The 13,541-nt window shown below is 33.2% G+C and overlaps 1 long non-coding RNA gene across 1 annotated transcript; it reads left to right on the forward strand.

Moving 5' to 3' along the window:
• Positions 1-6,902: 6,902 nt before the first annotated feature.
• On the forward strand, positions 6,903-9,587 carry LOC124456221. Its single transcript, XR_006952175.1, has 5 exons — positions 6,903-6,978; positions 7,632-7,684; positions 8,353-8,424; positions 9,023-9,142; positions 9,221-9,587. It is a non-coding gene; the product is annotated as an uncharacterized LOC124456221 (long non-coding RNA).
• The last annotated feature ends 3,954 nt before the right edge of the window (positions 9,588-13,541 follow it).

The raw sequence follows: 13,541 nt of genomic DNA on the forward strand, positions 1-13,541 counted from the left end.
TAAGTTAATTCAAGAAGTTTATAAAACTCTAATCGATTGTAAATGTTGCTTACCTATGCGTGTTGCTCATTTGTCACTAAATATACGCAATTTTTGCGAAGAGAAGTTATAAAATATGTAAAATTCCAGTTGGAAATATGCTTGTTCGTATATAATTTTTATATACTAAGAGCTTTAAAATTGAACTTCCGTCCTTTAAATGACGTCACGCACTCAAAGTCAAAATCGCATCAAAACAAGCAAATATGCCATGTTTGAACGCAAAGTTCGATGCGTTCCCATCGATTAAATTCAGTGGGCGATAGCTCAAAATGATCAGTAAAATACAGAGAAAACGTTTGTATCGAAAAACGAAATATGAAAATTTCACTTCAGTAGCACTTTAAGTAAGATAACAATTTGGCTGGTCGCCTAATGCCCGCTAGTCACCCACATTATAGATATCATATCTGAGCTTAATTAGCAAAGTTTTATCGTGCCTTTTGGCGCTGTTGCTCTACAAGTTCTTTGTGATGGAATCTATTCGAATTAACTGATATTTAGCAAAACTATTCTTGCCTATACACAACTTAAGATAAAAAAAGTTGAGATGTTTGAAATTGGGGCGTTTCTAAGAAGAAGTATTGCCAATTTTTTTTCAACAAAGCTATTTCTAATGTTTCATAACTTGAGGTTTAAAGTCTTGACATCTAAATTGACGTGACAATTATATTCTACAAAATTTTTGAGCAACAAAAACAACGTTATCTTATGTTAACAGCCGTTTCCTCATTAGACCTATCATGTCACCATTACAAAGTTTAACTCGTGCCGTCTGTCGGGGTAAGAAAATTTCCAAGGTGTTTGGGATTGTCAGATATCTTTGATAATTTTGTAATATGAGCATTTTTTCAAAGCGTAAAAAGCTATCGTTGCATGAGAGAGTTGTATTGAAAATGTGTAGTGTATTTGTAGGAGCATAATATGGAGGAAAATAAAAATGGACAAACTGAACGCAGTCGAACTAACGCAATTCATCAGGAAAAATGCTTTACTGGAGTATTTGCCGGTTGCCAGTCTCCCTTAAATTTGCGCGGTTATTGCAATGCATTCTGGGATCGCCAGGGGGCAAACATTGTGTATCTTTAATAAAAATATCTTTTCGTAAAGAGTTTATGTTCAAATTATAATGGGAAAAGAGGATCACTGTGCTGTTTATGGCTGTGATAACGATAGAAGATAACGATAAAATATATCGTTTTCGATCACGTTGGTATTCTTCGCTTTTTTTCTCCGAAAAACGCGAAAGACAAGAGTGCTTGGCAAAAGCTGATCAACAGGAAAAACTTCAAAGTGACTACTACGAAGGTTTGTTCTAATAATTTTCTTGCTGGTTATCGATCCAAAGGGCTGTCCCAATCCAACTTTGTATCTAAAAGGATACCAATCAAAAGAAAGCAGTAAACGATTACCGCCGAAAGATAGAAGCAAATCAAATATTCCAAAAAGAAAGAGACGAAAAATTCTGTGTGAAGGCAGTACTGAGAAAAGCTTTGAGCATCAGGATAAGGCATTTTTTGCTGCTGAAATCACTGGTCCTGAGCAGTGTACTGAGCCAGAGTCTGTGCACGAAGACAGTTCACAAATAAATTGTACAACAGACTTGGATGTTACAAGTTATGATTCTGATGATAGCTACAGCTTTGAAAGTGATAAACATGACCTCATTGACTGTTTTTGCCAGGGCGACGTTAAAACGTTGAAAAGAAACTTATTTATTGAACAAGCTATTTGCCAGAAGAATTGCTACCGCTACACTGGATTGTCACTAGAAAAGTTGAACTTAGTTTTCAGTTTGATTGAAGAGAAAGCAAAGAGTCTAAGGTATTGGAGAGGTTCTACTGATACAGCCACTGCCCAGTCTATTAAAAGAGGGCATGTCTCAAGAGTATTGACACATTGGGAAGAATTCATTCTTACTCTTGTCTTACTCTTGTGGTGAAGAAAGTTCACCTTATTTCTCCATCCTATTGTCGTGGACCAAGACTTTCCTCTCGTGGAACAACTCATACTCGGCGTGTGGCATCATTAAGATCTCATGTCGAAAGGAATATATTGAAACTAAAGCAATTTCAGATTTTATCAGGAGTTATTCCATTGACATTAAAACCAGTTTTGGACAACATTTTGTTTATGTGTGCCGCTTTATGTAATTTAGGAAAGCGTGGTATAAAGTAATCCTTACATAATCTAAAATAAATTATACTTAATATTTTTATTTTGAAAAACTATTATTTGTAAATATAAAATTTTATCATTGCACATATTTCAATAAAAGACTACTAATAATATAATTCTTATAGAAAAGAAACACAGTTTTAAATACATCACTCCAGAAGTCAGCATCAAATGGTATTTCTACAATATCAATTCCTTTTTCTGTAAATACAATAAAATCACATTTGTCGATTTGACTTATAGCCATACCCATTTGGACTTGAAAGTAATGTAAATGGTTCCTGTTCAACACTTTCTTTCCACTATCATTAGTTTTCCCACCAATAGCTGTTGAGAAAAATGCAGATTTGGGATCCATATTCTTGCATGTTAGAGGGCACTTAATTTCAAGTGTCCTTGAGCCACAACATTCACAATGGCAAATTCCATCCAAACTCACTCCCATCCATAAATTTTTGGGATCAACAAGCAACCCAGGTTCTTCTATTTTAACTTTTTCATGCTTCTTTGTACGCAGTCTCTTGTAAAGATACAGAGCCTCTTTTTCTTTGTCTAGTCCATATTGCATAGCATTTGAGTTTATCAAATTGTTCTTGTCTTCCAAAAAATTAGCAACAGTTTTTGATATATCAGCCGAAGGGGTGCGCTCTTTTGTTTTTTGTCTAGTGTAAATAGCTTTGACTTTTTGCCTGTTACCATGGCATGTCTCATTTTATGCCATTCTTCATTTTTGGATTGTCCTTTTGTTGCAGCTGAAATGAACAATTGTTCTTCTTCAGTGCATTTTAATGTGCTAATGAAGATATCACAGGCTTTCTTAACTCTTTTTTTAATCAAATGTTGATTTTCCCTTGCAAATATTTTAGCTTTTGTTTCTATGTTAAGACTATTAAGTTTAAAAACAGTTTTCATTTTTTTTACTTTGTCTGAATGTGGGCACTCAGGAAGGAAATCCAAAATACCAGAATTTTCATCAATGTCTCTCAACTTCCTGGCAAATTCTACTTTGTCTACTTCACTTATTGTGGTTCTCATACGATTTGGCATTGGGTCAAATGAGTCAACCCAAGAGTCGTCGAGAGATACATGTTTCCTTTTTCGTTTGGGTTTCACCAAGTGACAAATTTTCATTTCCAGCAATGGTAAGGGCTTATTTCTTGGTGTTGGTTTTGGTTGCCAGTATGCTGGAAGTGAAGTCACTGAAGTTCTTTCACCTGACAAAAAACTCTTCAAGTTCAAACATACAAGCACCCAAGTGCTTGCATCCCTGATCTGAACCACCTTTACATTCACAAAATGCAGAAAACACAGAGCCATTTGGCGAAAGTATGAACTAGGATCTGTATTCTTTCATGCCTTCTGGTGTTTTGTCCCTTTGTGTGGGTAAAACACTGCCAATGACAATGTGAAACTTGCTATCATCGTTGTCATAGACAAACCTTCGTATTAGTAGTCACTTTGAAGTTTTTCCTGTTGATCAGCTTTTGCCAAGCATTCTTCTCTTTCGCGTTTTCGGAGAAAAAGCGAAGAATACCAACGTGATCGGAAACGATATATTTTTCAGGATATCTTCTATCGTTATCACAGCCATAAACAGCACAGTGATCCCCTTTTCCCATTATAATTTGAATATAAACTCTTTACGAAAAGATATTTTATGAAGATACACAATGTTTGCCCCTGGCGATCCCAGAATGCATTGCAAAATTGTGATGGAATCTATTCGAATTAACTGATATTTAGCAAAACTATTCTTGCCTATACACAACTTAAGACAAAAAGTTGAAATGTTTGAAATTGGGGCGTTTCTAAGAAGAAGTATTGCCAATTTTTTTCGACTAAGCTGAAACATAACGCAATTTATCATGAAAATGCTTTACTAATTCTTAGATGTGCATGCAAATAAGGATAAACCAGAAAATAGATCTTATTTTTGCCAACTTAAAAAATGATATAATCATTAAGTTTTATCTTTACGCTGTTGACAGCTCCTGTATGTTTGTTTGTCAAAGCGAAAACGTTGATTGCTATTAAAGAAGAAATATTCTATAAAAGTCACGAAAACGTCTGAAACTTTAACTCCCTGTCTCACAAATGAAAGTATCAAGTGTAAAGTAAATATTGACTTTCATAATTTATCAGTACTTGTGTAGCTATAAAAAAGCATGTCGAATCTTTGTTGCCATTATTTGGAAACAAGATCTTGGAGGAGTTACCGAAAGTAGAAAGTAAGGTCTCTTTTTCTTTGTATTTTAATTAAAACATGTTTTATCAATTTCGCCGCGTTTTGCTTAGTTTGAGCTGCATAGTCTTTTATCAAACTATCTTTGATACGATATAGCTGTTCAGTTGGCCTTGACTTGTCTGAATTATTTTCAGTAAGTTCTACAACCTTGAAATTGTAGTTTTTGAGTTGTTGTCACTAAAACATTTGTTAATCTTTTGTTTTTTTCTGTGCGCTTAGTGTTATAATACTGTTTTTAAAGCCTAGTTTGCATAGTTACTTATAATTTAAATTTGCAACTACTCTTTTGTCTGCCCACATAAATTTTTATATGCACAACTTGCATATACGGCAAAAACTACAAATCTTAAACAAACAGCAGATAAAGTGACGAATTTTCACCGAAAGCTTTCGTTGTATTACAACTGTAGAATACTGATGCATACCGAGTGCTAGCCGCTAAGAGAAATAGTCAAACGTTTGAGTTGTATTTTGTGCACAGTTTTACGGGAAGCTCTTGCTATGAAATTTGAGCATACGTCATTTGGGTGACATTCACTGCATTACATGTACTTGTATTAAAAAAGGTGAAAGGTCAACAATTGCAAAAATATTTGTCAACCGCATTTTTACTCATTTCACGTAACACGTTACAAGGTATTTTAGTCCATACAAGTATTTTCACAACCAGGACTTTTACATAGCATTACTGCAAGCATTTTATCTGTTTCTAGAATAAAAGAAAAAGCATACACATATCACAATTCCTGTTATAATGATCAAGGCATGACATAAAGTAACTGTAGATTTACAATTAAATCTTTTCTGAACATAAATATTTCCTGATATTATGTGCTATGCACAACGTCAATTTCAGATCGTTTTCAAAAAGTTATTTTTAAACAGCGTCAAAGTTTATCACCATATGCATTTCTTTTAGTATCATATCTTTGAAAAGAAAACTTTCTATGTGATAAGTATAAAACGGACAATGTTGTCCAAAATACGAATGATGCGATGCCAATATAAATTAAATTCCATGAAAGTTAAGTTTGCTTGAAGAAGCTAACTATAAAACATCAAGAGTTGTTTGCTTGTGTCACTATAGATTTCCCTATTGAAGAATAATCAATTCTCAGTAAACTTTTACCACATTATAAGAGGAGATTATTAGAACCAATTCATAAATTCACAAACCAGGCAAGTAACTGCTTTTCATTGATACATTATTTTAACATTTCTCGCAGCCAAATATTTACAAAAAACTCGACAAAAGAGTACTAAACCAAGGAAGATTATTTCCAACATATTTTCTGTAAGCATTTTGCACAGTTAAATCGCTATATCTGTTTATAGTTTCTTAGTTTATCAGAAGAATGTTATATTTTTCATAATATATAAGTTTAATTGTATATTTTACATCCAAGGAATGTTTGAAACACTCGGGACTCTAATGTAATAAACTATGAAAACGCGCAATGTTGGTGAGAAATAATCTAAAATTAAAATATAGAGTGCTTATAATTCCAAAGCTTTGGCAAAAGTAAATTAATTAAGAAGTGTAAGAATTTTAGAGGTGACGAGGCAACAGTTTCAAAGTGTGCAGTTTGGGAAAGATAAACGCATGCTGTGCAGGATGTATACCTGACCTTCTTCCAATTCATAAAGATAACCCCACTTATCTGGATCCCAATAAACAGACTAAGGAAAATCTAAATTGTTTTTGATTAGATTAACTCATATGTGGCTTAAACCTAGTAGTTAAGATTGTAGGCAAAAAAAACCTCTTGTAAAATGTCTACACTCGAAAACAAAACAATGGTATTGTAGCTAATGAGTAATAATAGTAATGTCTGCAATTATGTCCAGAATTATTCAAATCAAATAAGATGTTTAACACAAAACCATTCAAGCAATATAGACCGTTAGAGCCTTCAATCATGGCAGTATTTGATTTAACTTTAAACTATTAAGCTAGTTTCGTTTGATTGTTATACAAAAAGTTTTTTTTAAAAGATACTTAAAATGCTGCATATAATTTTGAGCAAAAACTATTTCGTTTTAGGAAGAACAATGAAAGCTGCATCTGGAATTGTTTTTTTTAAAATTTTTATTTCTGTTTGCAAAGGTATTATAACTCATATAATTTTAATTTTTTTGAATCTTCAATGACTTCTGATGCAAAAATACTCTTCTATTTACAGGAAATATAGCAGTCGAAAATCAGAGCAAAACATTTTTATTTCGACCAGGAGCCAATATAAACATTACTTGGACGTATAAAGTTTCTTCCCCCTTTATATATCGGAGATGGATGTTCACTGCCTATGGCTCCTCCTCCAGTATATTACTTGCAGACATTTATGATAACAGCGGAATTTCATATTATCATCATCAAATAAATCTGAAAATTCATGTTTATAAACCACTAACCTTAGAATTAAAAAATATGGACAGCAGTTATAATGGGGAATATACACTAATCATTCATAGCTCAATGGGACACTATTCGAGGAGTATCAATGTGTATATCGTTGGTAAGCTTTGATTTTATTCATTAGGTTCATTGTTTTGTGGCTAGGTACTTCTTCATGCATAGACATTATCTTTATTATACATGTTGCCGTTTTAATGATCTTTAAATGTAAATTATTGGGGCAAAAAGTTATGATATACCAAATGCCGAGAGCATTGTCAACTATAAAGCTATCCAGAAATTCTACTTCTAGAAATAGTAACTTTCTAATGTTTTTTCAGCGTTGTTCACCGTTAAACTGTGCATTTTTGGTTGTGCTTGCAATGTATATGATTGTTTTAGGTAATAAATTTCGTGAAAAAAGGTTTTCGTAAACATTGCTTTAAGAACTTTTTAAAATAATATGCGAATATCACCAGCTCATTAGTTTAAGCACCAAAAACAAATGAAAAAATTAAGTTGTCAAATTTTCTTAATTCTTCAATATGAAATTCATAACTAACTAACAGTTTCTTGAGCTTGCTTGAAGTATCGTGTCATTGTGAGAACTGTCACAAAACTCAATTTTTTGTCCTTGCATGTGATGGCAACAGGATGTATTTTTATATTAAAAATAATTAGAGGAAACAGTTATAAAAAGTATGCATAAAGTTCCCAAAGCAAAAAGAATTGCAAAAATAAATCTTATTATGTTTACCTACGCTTTTGTTTTAGTTCCCACATCATGTTTATCGATGAAAACGTTCAACATATCTTCTACTAAAACGGTATCTTTATCAATTCTTTGAATTATTCCGTTTTGCAGTGTCGAATTGTAGTGTGCATTCTTTTTTGCTTGCTACTTGCAGTGAAAATTATTGCTTAAAGTAATTATAAGTCCGTAAGTTAAAAAGTTTTCTAGAACATTTTCTAAAGAATTTTACCAAATCAGAATATCGTCAACATTGGCTTTCTTCCGTAGTCCGTGTGGTTTTCTGATATTTAAAATGTAGCTACATTACATGATAATGTGTGTAAAGTTGCTTATTAAAAATAAATTATTTCAATCTAAAAGAGGAGAGAATAAGCTAATTCAAATTTTGATTAGTTAAAGTTAACAAAAATATGATGTTCATTTGAAGGCAATCATGATGTATTATGCAAACAATAGAGGCCGGTTGCACGAAGGCTGAATAGCTTTGCATTGATAGCATTTTTGAACTTTCAAAAATCTCTTATGAATAAAATTATACGATTTCAACTGTGCAATCACTGAAATAAAATATTGTTTCGAAGATTACAAAATTTCTTTGTTGCAAGAAAAATACAAACACCATTTCTACAAGTTTGAAAATTTTGCTATCCAATGAATAACGCTATGCAGGCTTTGTAAACCAGCCCCTGAATTAGAATAATTCTAGAATGAATTTTATGTAAGCAAATTCTGTTATTCCAGGTTCCACTCAGCTTCTTTCACCGACAACATTGTCAACTATTGCGAAATCAAGTGTCTTTGCCTCTACAAACGGTAACTAAGTTTTTCAAGTTTACTTTTTTGCGTTTTGCAAATGTTCAGCCCATAGTTTAAAGTTTAACATGCTTATAATGCAAAAAACATATTGCGAAGAAAAAAGAACTGTTGATGAGTTGTTGTTGTTTTAGTTTCCAGTTGTGCTTGAATTGAATATTACTGTTATTTTAAATAAAGTTGAAGGGTGAAGAGCTTGTCAATGAGTTCATAAAAGATGTTTGGAGTATAGCATGGTTATAAAAATATTGCAGAACCAAAATTAATTCATTAAATTTTGACGTTCAAGTGATTTTAGAGGCACTTGTACGACTAGCCTAATAGAAATGCTAGGACAGTGTACTTACGTTTTTTTGTGTATACTTTATCTGCTTGTGTTAAAAACAATGGCAGACAAAGCATTAATAAATTTCCAAAGTTGCTTCCTTAATCTAGAGCAGAACAAAGAATATTTTTTACATATTAGAAATGTTTTATTTTGAGTTTCAATTGTTTTACATTATTTGTTGGTCTGGTATTCGAATTATTTCTTCTTTAAATGTAGTGGAGCTACCAAAAACTGTTCTTTAAAAACTAATTTGACACCTGTTTCTTGAAGGTTCCTCACTAAATACCAAAAATTATACAACAATCATCGGTTTTATTACTGGCACTGTTGTGGGCGTGGTTTTTCTTGTCACCATTTTTTCTGTCATCTTTTATTGTTATTTAAAGCAAAGTAAGTTCTAGCGTTCAACTTTTTATGTTCACCAAATTTGAATGAGACTTAAGATTCTTTTGTGTTATTTTTTTATAGAAAATGAACAACGATAAGTGATTTATTCATTATAATTGCCTTTGTATGATCTTTGATATTTAAACTTTACCTCAACAAACAAATACAACATCTTGACACTATCTGCGACCTTTAAATAACAATTATGACTTATCATTTTTGTCTATTTTCTATATAGGTTTTTTCTTTTCTTTTATAAAACCTAACACAAACATTATGTATTATCTTAATCAACTGTAAATAATTATTCATAACTATTTGACACTTCCGCTTTATCACTATATACTTATTATCGTGTTAACTTCCTATATTGATTCACTTCGCACTGAAGATGGCATAAGTATGCCAAGACATGTTTTCTCTAAATAAATTTGTCGTGTATTGTGAATGTGTAATGACTATTGTGCTCTTACGAAGTTAAAGAATCATTGCCAACCACAATGCAACGCGCACCTATTGTTTAATTATATTCGTGCTAAATGTAATAAATTATTCCATCACACGATGATCTTTCTCTTAGACTCTTCGTACAACTTCGACAATAGGTAAGAATATCTGACTCCAAATACCAAGTATTTATTCAAGTATTAACTTTTGCATGGTCTTCCTCTTTTAACCGTTGAGCTTGTTATAATTTATTCACATACGACGTTGAATATAAACATTTTCCATTTTTTTAGTAGAATGTTAGAATATGCTTGATCTTCAGCTGACTGCTCATCTAGACCCCTGTTCAAAAAGCTTTCTTTCATTTCATCAAAATCGACATTACTTTGTTTCTTGCCTCTTTTATCAATGGTATCCAAGGATCAGTTTCCTCCTTTCTGTTGTATGAAACCAAATTATATGCGGTCCAAACGTCATTATATGTTGTCGAAACTTCATTATATGCTGTCCAAACTTCATTATATAGAATTTCGTGATGTGCAAACTTCATTGTATGAAACTTTGTAGGGTCTAGAAAATGTCAGAATTGCAGACCACGTGTTTGAAAAGAGGAAGCAATAGAGGAAATGTAATTACATGTCGAAGTACACATAACCAAGGGATCGAGTGACCTTGGAGAGATGTGTTTCAGGGAGTTCTTAGATTTTTCTACTATTTGTTTTATTTTATGGAGGATCAAGGTCTCCGTGATCTACTAAACAGCAAACACTGAAACACATCGTTGCATTGCACCACACATACATGAATAACATAAATAAAAAACTTAAAATTTGAGGTCTAACCATCACGAGAACCACGAAGACAAGTCCACGAAGCTTATGGATGGCCGGTTAAGTGCAAAATCCAACAGGCCTTGATATACTGCTTGATGATGTGCAACAATACGGCACTGAAGGAGAAATTGATGGTACTAATAATGATGAAAATGAAGAGGGTAGGCCTATTTTTTCTCCACCAACATTAGACCTTACTGTAGACCTTGTTGAACTTCAGAAAGTCCCATGAAATGCTGAGAACTATGGAATTGAACAGTATAAACTTAATTTGGAAGTTATCGAAAGAAATTCGGAAAACTAAGCAAATAATTTTATCACTCTCTAATGTAAACAGTTATGATTATAACTTATAATATAAAAACTTGATAATGCCTCCCACAACCGATATGTATCTTTTGCAGTTCCTTCACTTATAATGCAGGGTTTGTTTTGAAAATCTAAATATTTCCAAAATGTTCACACGAAAAAGCTTCATCGTATAAACCAAACAAGACAAATCATCAGCTGGCAATCGCTTAGAACTGTTTGAAGCATACTGAAGTGTCATTACATTGATACATGTGTTTGCAACCGGCAAAAATGAGTTGGTAACTTCACAAAATCGTATTTTAGAAGACAACTTAAAACCCAATAAAGGTTCTTCATCTGTCGCAGTTGCAAACTGCAATTTGCTTTCAAGTTTTACATCTCCACGGCGACCAGCTGCAAGAAAGAAAGGGCAGTGTCAATAGTTATTTATAAATCTAATAAAAAATGCGCACAATCAAAGAACCTACCAGCAACTTCTCTCATATATCTGCAATAAAGAGCACAAATATTTGCTTCGTAGCTTCGTTGATTGTAGTCCATAAGAAGAAAATCCGGCACAAGAAGTGAACTTAGTTTTCTCAGTGTCATGACAGTAAAAGGATTTGACCTGAAAATCTCCCGCAATGATGAAATTTTACAACACATCTAGGATAAAAACATGTCGTAGAGTCTTAATTTTGTTTTAATAACTCACAAGGAAATATATTTTATTGCAAAATATACCAAGTTTCTCTAATCGTCTAATAAGGTTTTGAAACATTCCCTATATTTTCATTTACAAACATTTCATGGATGACATCCTCCGACAATATTTGCGGCAGCTTTCCATTAATATACTCAGCCCTGAAAGGCAAAACATGAGTCTTTTGTCCCCAGTATCATCTTTTTGACAGTATGCTTTTACAGAAAAATCTATTTGAATAATGACACATAATATGAGATTACCTCTCCATAAAACTTGACATCAAGTGTAAGAAACATATCTTCAATACCATTAATTTCATCCATACCTGTTCTGAGAATGTTTGCAACGGTCGACTAAAATGTAGTTTGCTGCACCCTCTAGACATGAGTCCCCTTGTTCAATTTCCAGGTTTCTCATTCTAACAATTTTTGACTGTATTAGACGCACAACTTCTTAAATAGTAGAAATAGCATGTTCCTTGTAGTATTCAAAAATGTTCTCAATAATTGAATTGATGTCAGTTTCTTCTTGACTTTGAGTCACTGCTCTTAGAGGTTCAGTAATTCTGACAATTTCAAGAAGTTTAGGAGTGTTGCTTTCGGTCATCACAACCACAGGGGCATTTTGTAGTAGTGTGTCTGTGGCAATGTTAGCTGAAGTGAATAGGGAAGTAGTATCTGTTAAAATGACTTCATCAGCATTGTGTTGCTCATCATTTGCTGCAATGGCGACGGATGGATCTTCATTAGTCTCGTGAGATAATGGAGTAGCACTATGAACAGCATTTTGTTGCAAAAAGCTGTCACCATTCAAGTCGGAGTCGAAACTTGAATCTAATATTCCTGCTATACGTGTGTTTAAAATGGCTCCGTAACTGATTCATGCGGAATTCTTGATGGCGCCTGTTGCAAGTTTCTGTCACTTGAACTTTCTTTTCCGCCTTAATTGGCTTTGTGGAGAGGTTTGCTTGAATAGGCCTGGCATATATTTTCGACTGCGTTCCGATATTGGCTTTCAGGTCTTTTACAGCCCAACGGCAGCTACTGATGGCTAGTTGTCGACAGTTTAATTGACACTGCAAAAGCTCAAACCCACCACATTCTTTAAGCTGTGAGGAGCCTGGAGTCTCACCGTTGGCCACTTCATCAGTAAAATCTGCTTAACATATGCATTCGCAATATTGTTTTGCTGGAGATTAACCAGGCAGAACACTACTAGAACGCTGAGATGCTTTTCGTCTTAATGTTGAATGTCGAGGATTAAACAGCCTAGCACGTTCAAATGCTACTGAGGCTGGTGTAGAAATGGACGCACCAGAACAAGATTCATTTTCCGATGGTTTCCAGCTGTTTTGATTTGGCATACTATTTATTTTTCTGCACGCTGAACGCCATAGTCCGGACATAAGCCCATCAGTCCCCACAGTCATCAACATCAAATATTTTCATAAACAACAAGGTAGATTGAAGCTTACTTAAACATTTTGTATGTGTGCATACCTACAGTTGACATGGTTTTGATGATCTAAGTTATGTTGTACTTTATGACAGCATTCTCGAAAAATATTACTGCACCATTCTGTGTTGCCCCAAAAACATCATCGCAACTATGCTAAAGCAGAGATATCTCTGAAGAAATATCAAATCAAAGCAAATTTGAATAGAAATAGTGCCTGTTTTTTAATGTAATTCATGTATAGGACAAATTATTTTTAGGATATATCCTTCCTATTAATTAAAATTCTCATTCATTTTTTATCTATAGCATTTATTGTGAAGACAGATTCAATTAAATGGACATTTAAACAAACTATAAACAAATCTCATGTTCAAATCATGTTGGCATCAACTCCAGCACAATATAAAACATCGCTAAACTGATTTGCAGATGTTTTCTCCAATGAATGCAAAGTACATTGTTTACCACCAACCCTAACCTGCAGTTGATCATCCAATTTTATAGTTTGTTTGACTTATGATAGCAGTTTCACTAACTTAAGTTTGAAACTATTAAAATATTCGATACTCCAAACATCAATAGCCCCGGTTTACGATCGTTAAACTTCATTGTCATAAAGTATTGGTATGCCAAAGAACTTCCAGAAGTTCAAAAAGACAATTAAACA

This window comes from Xenia sp. Carnegie-2017, unplaced genomic scaffold, assembly GCF_021976095.1.
Source record: "Xenia sp. Carnegie-2017 unplaced genomic scaffold, XeniaSp_v1 HiC_scaffold_43, whole genome shotgun sequence".
NCBI lineage: Eukaryota > Metazoa > Cnidaria > Anthozoa > Malacalcyonacea > Xeniidae > Xenia > Xenia sp. Carnegie-2017.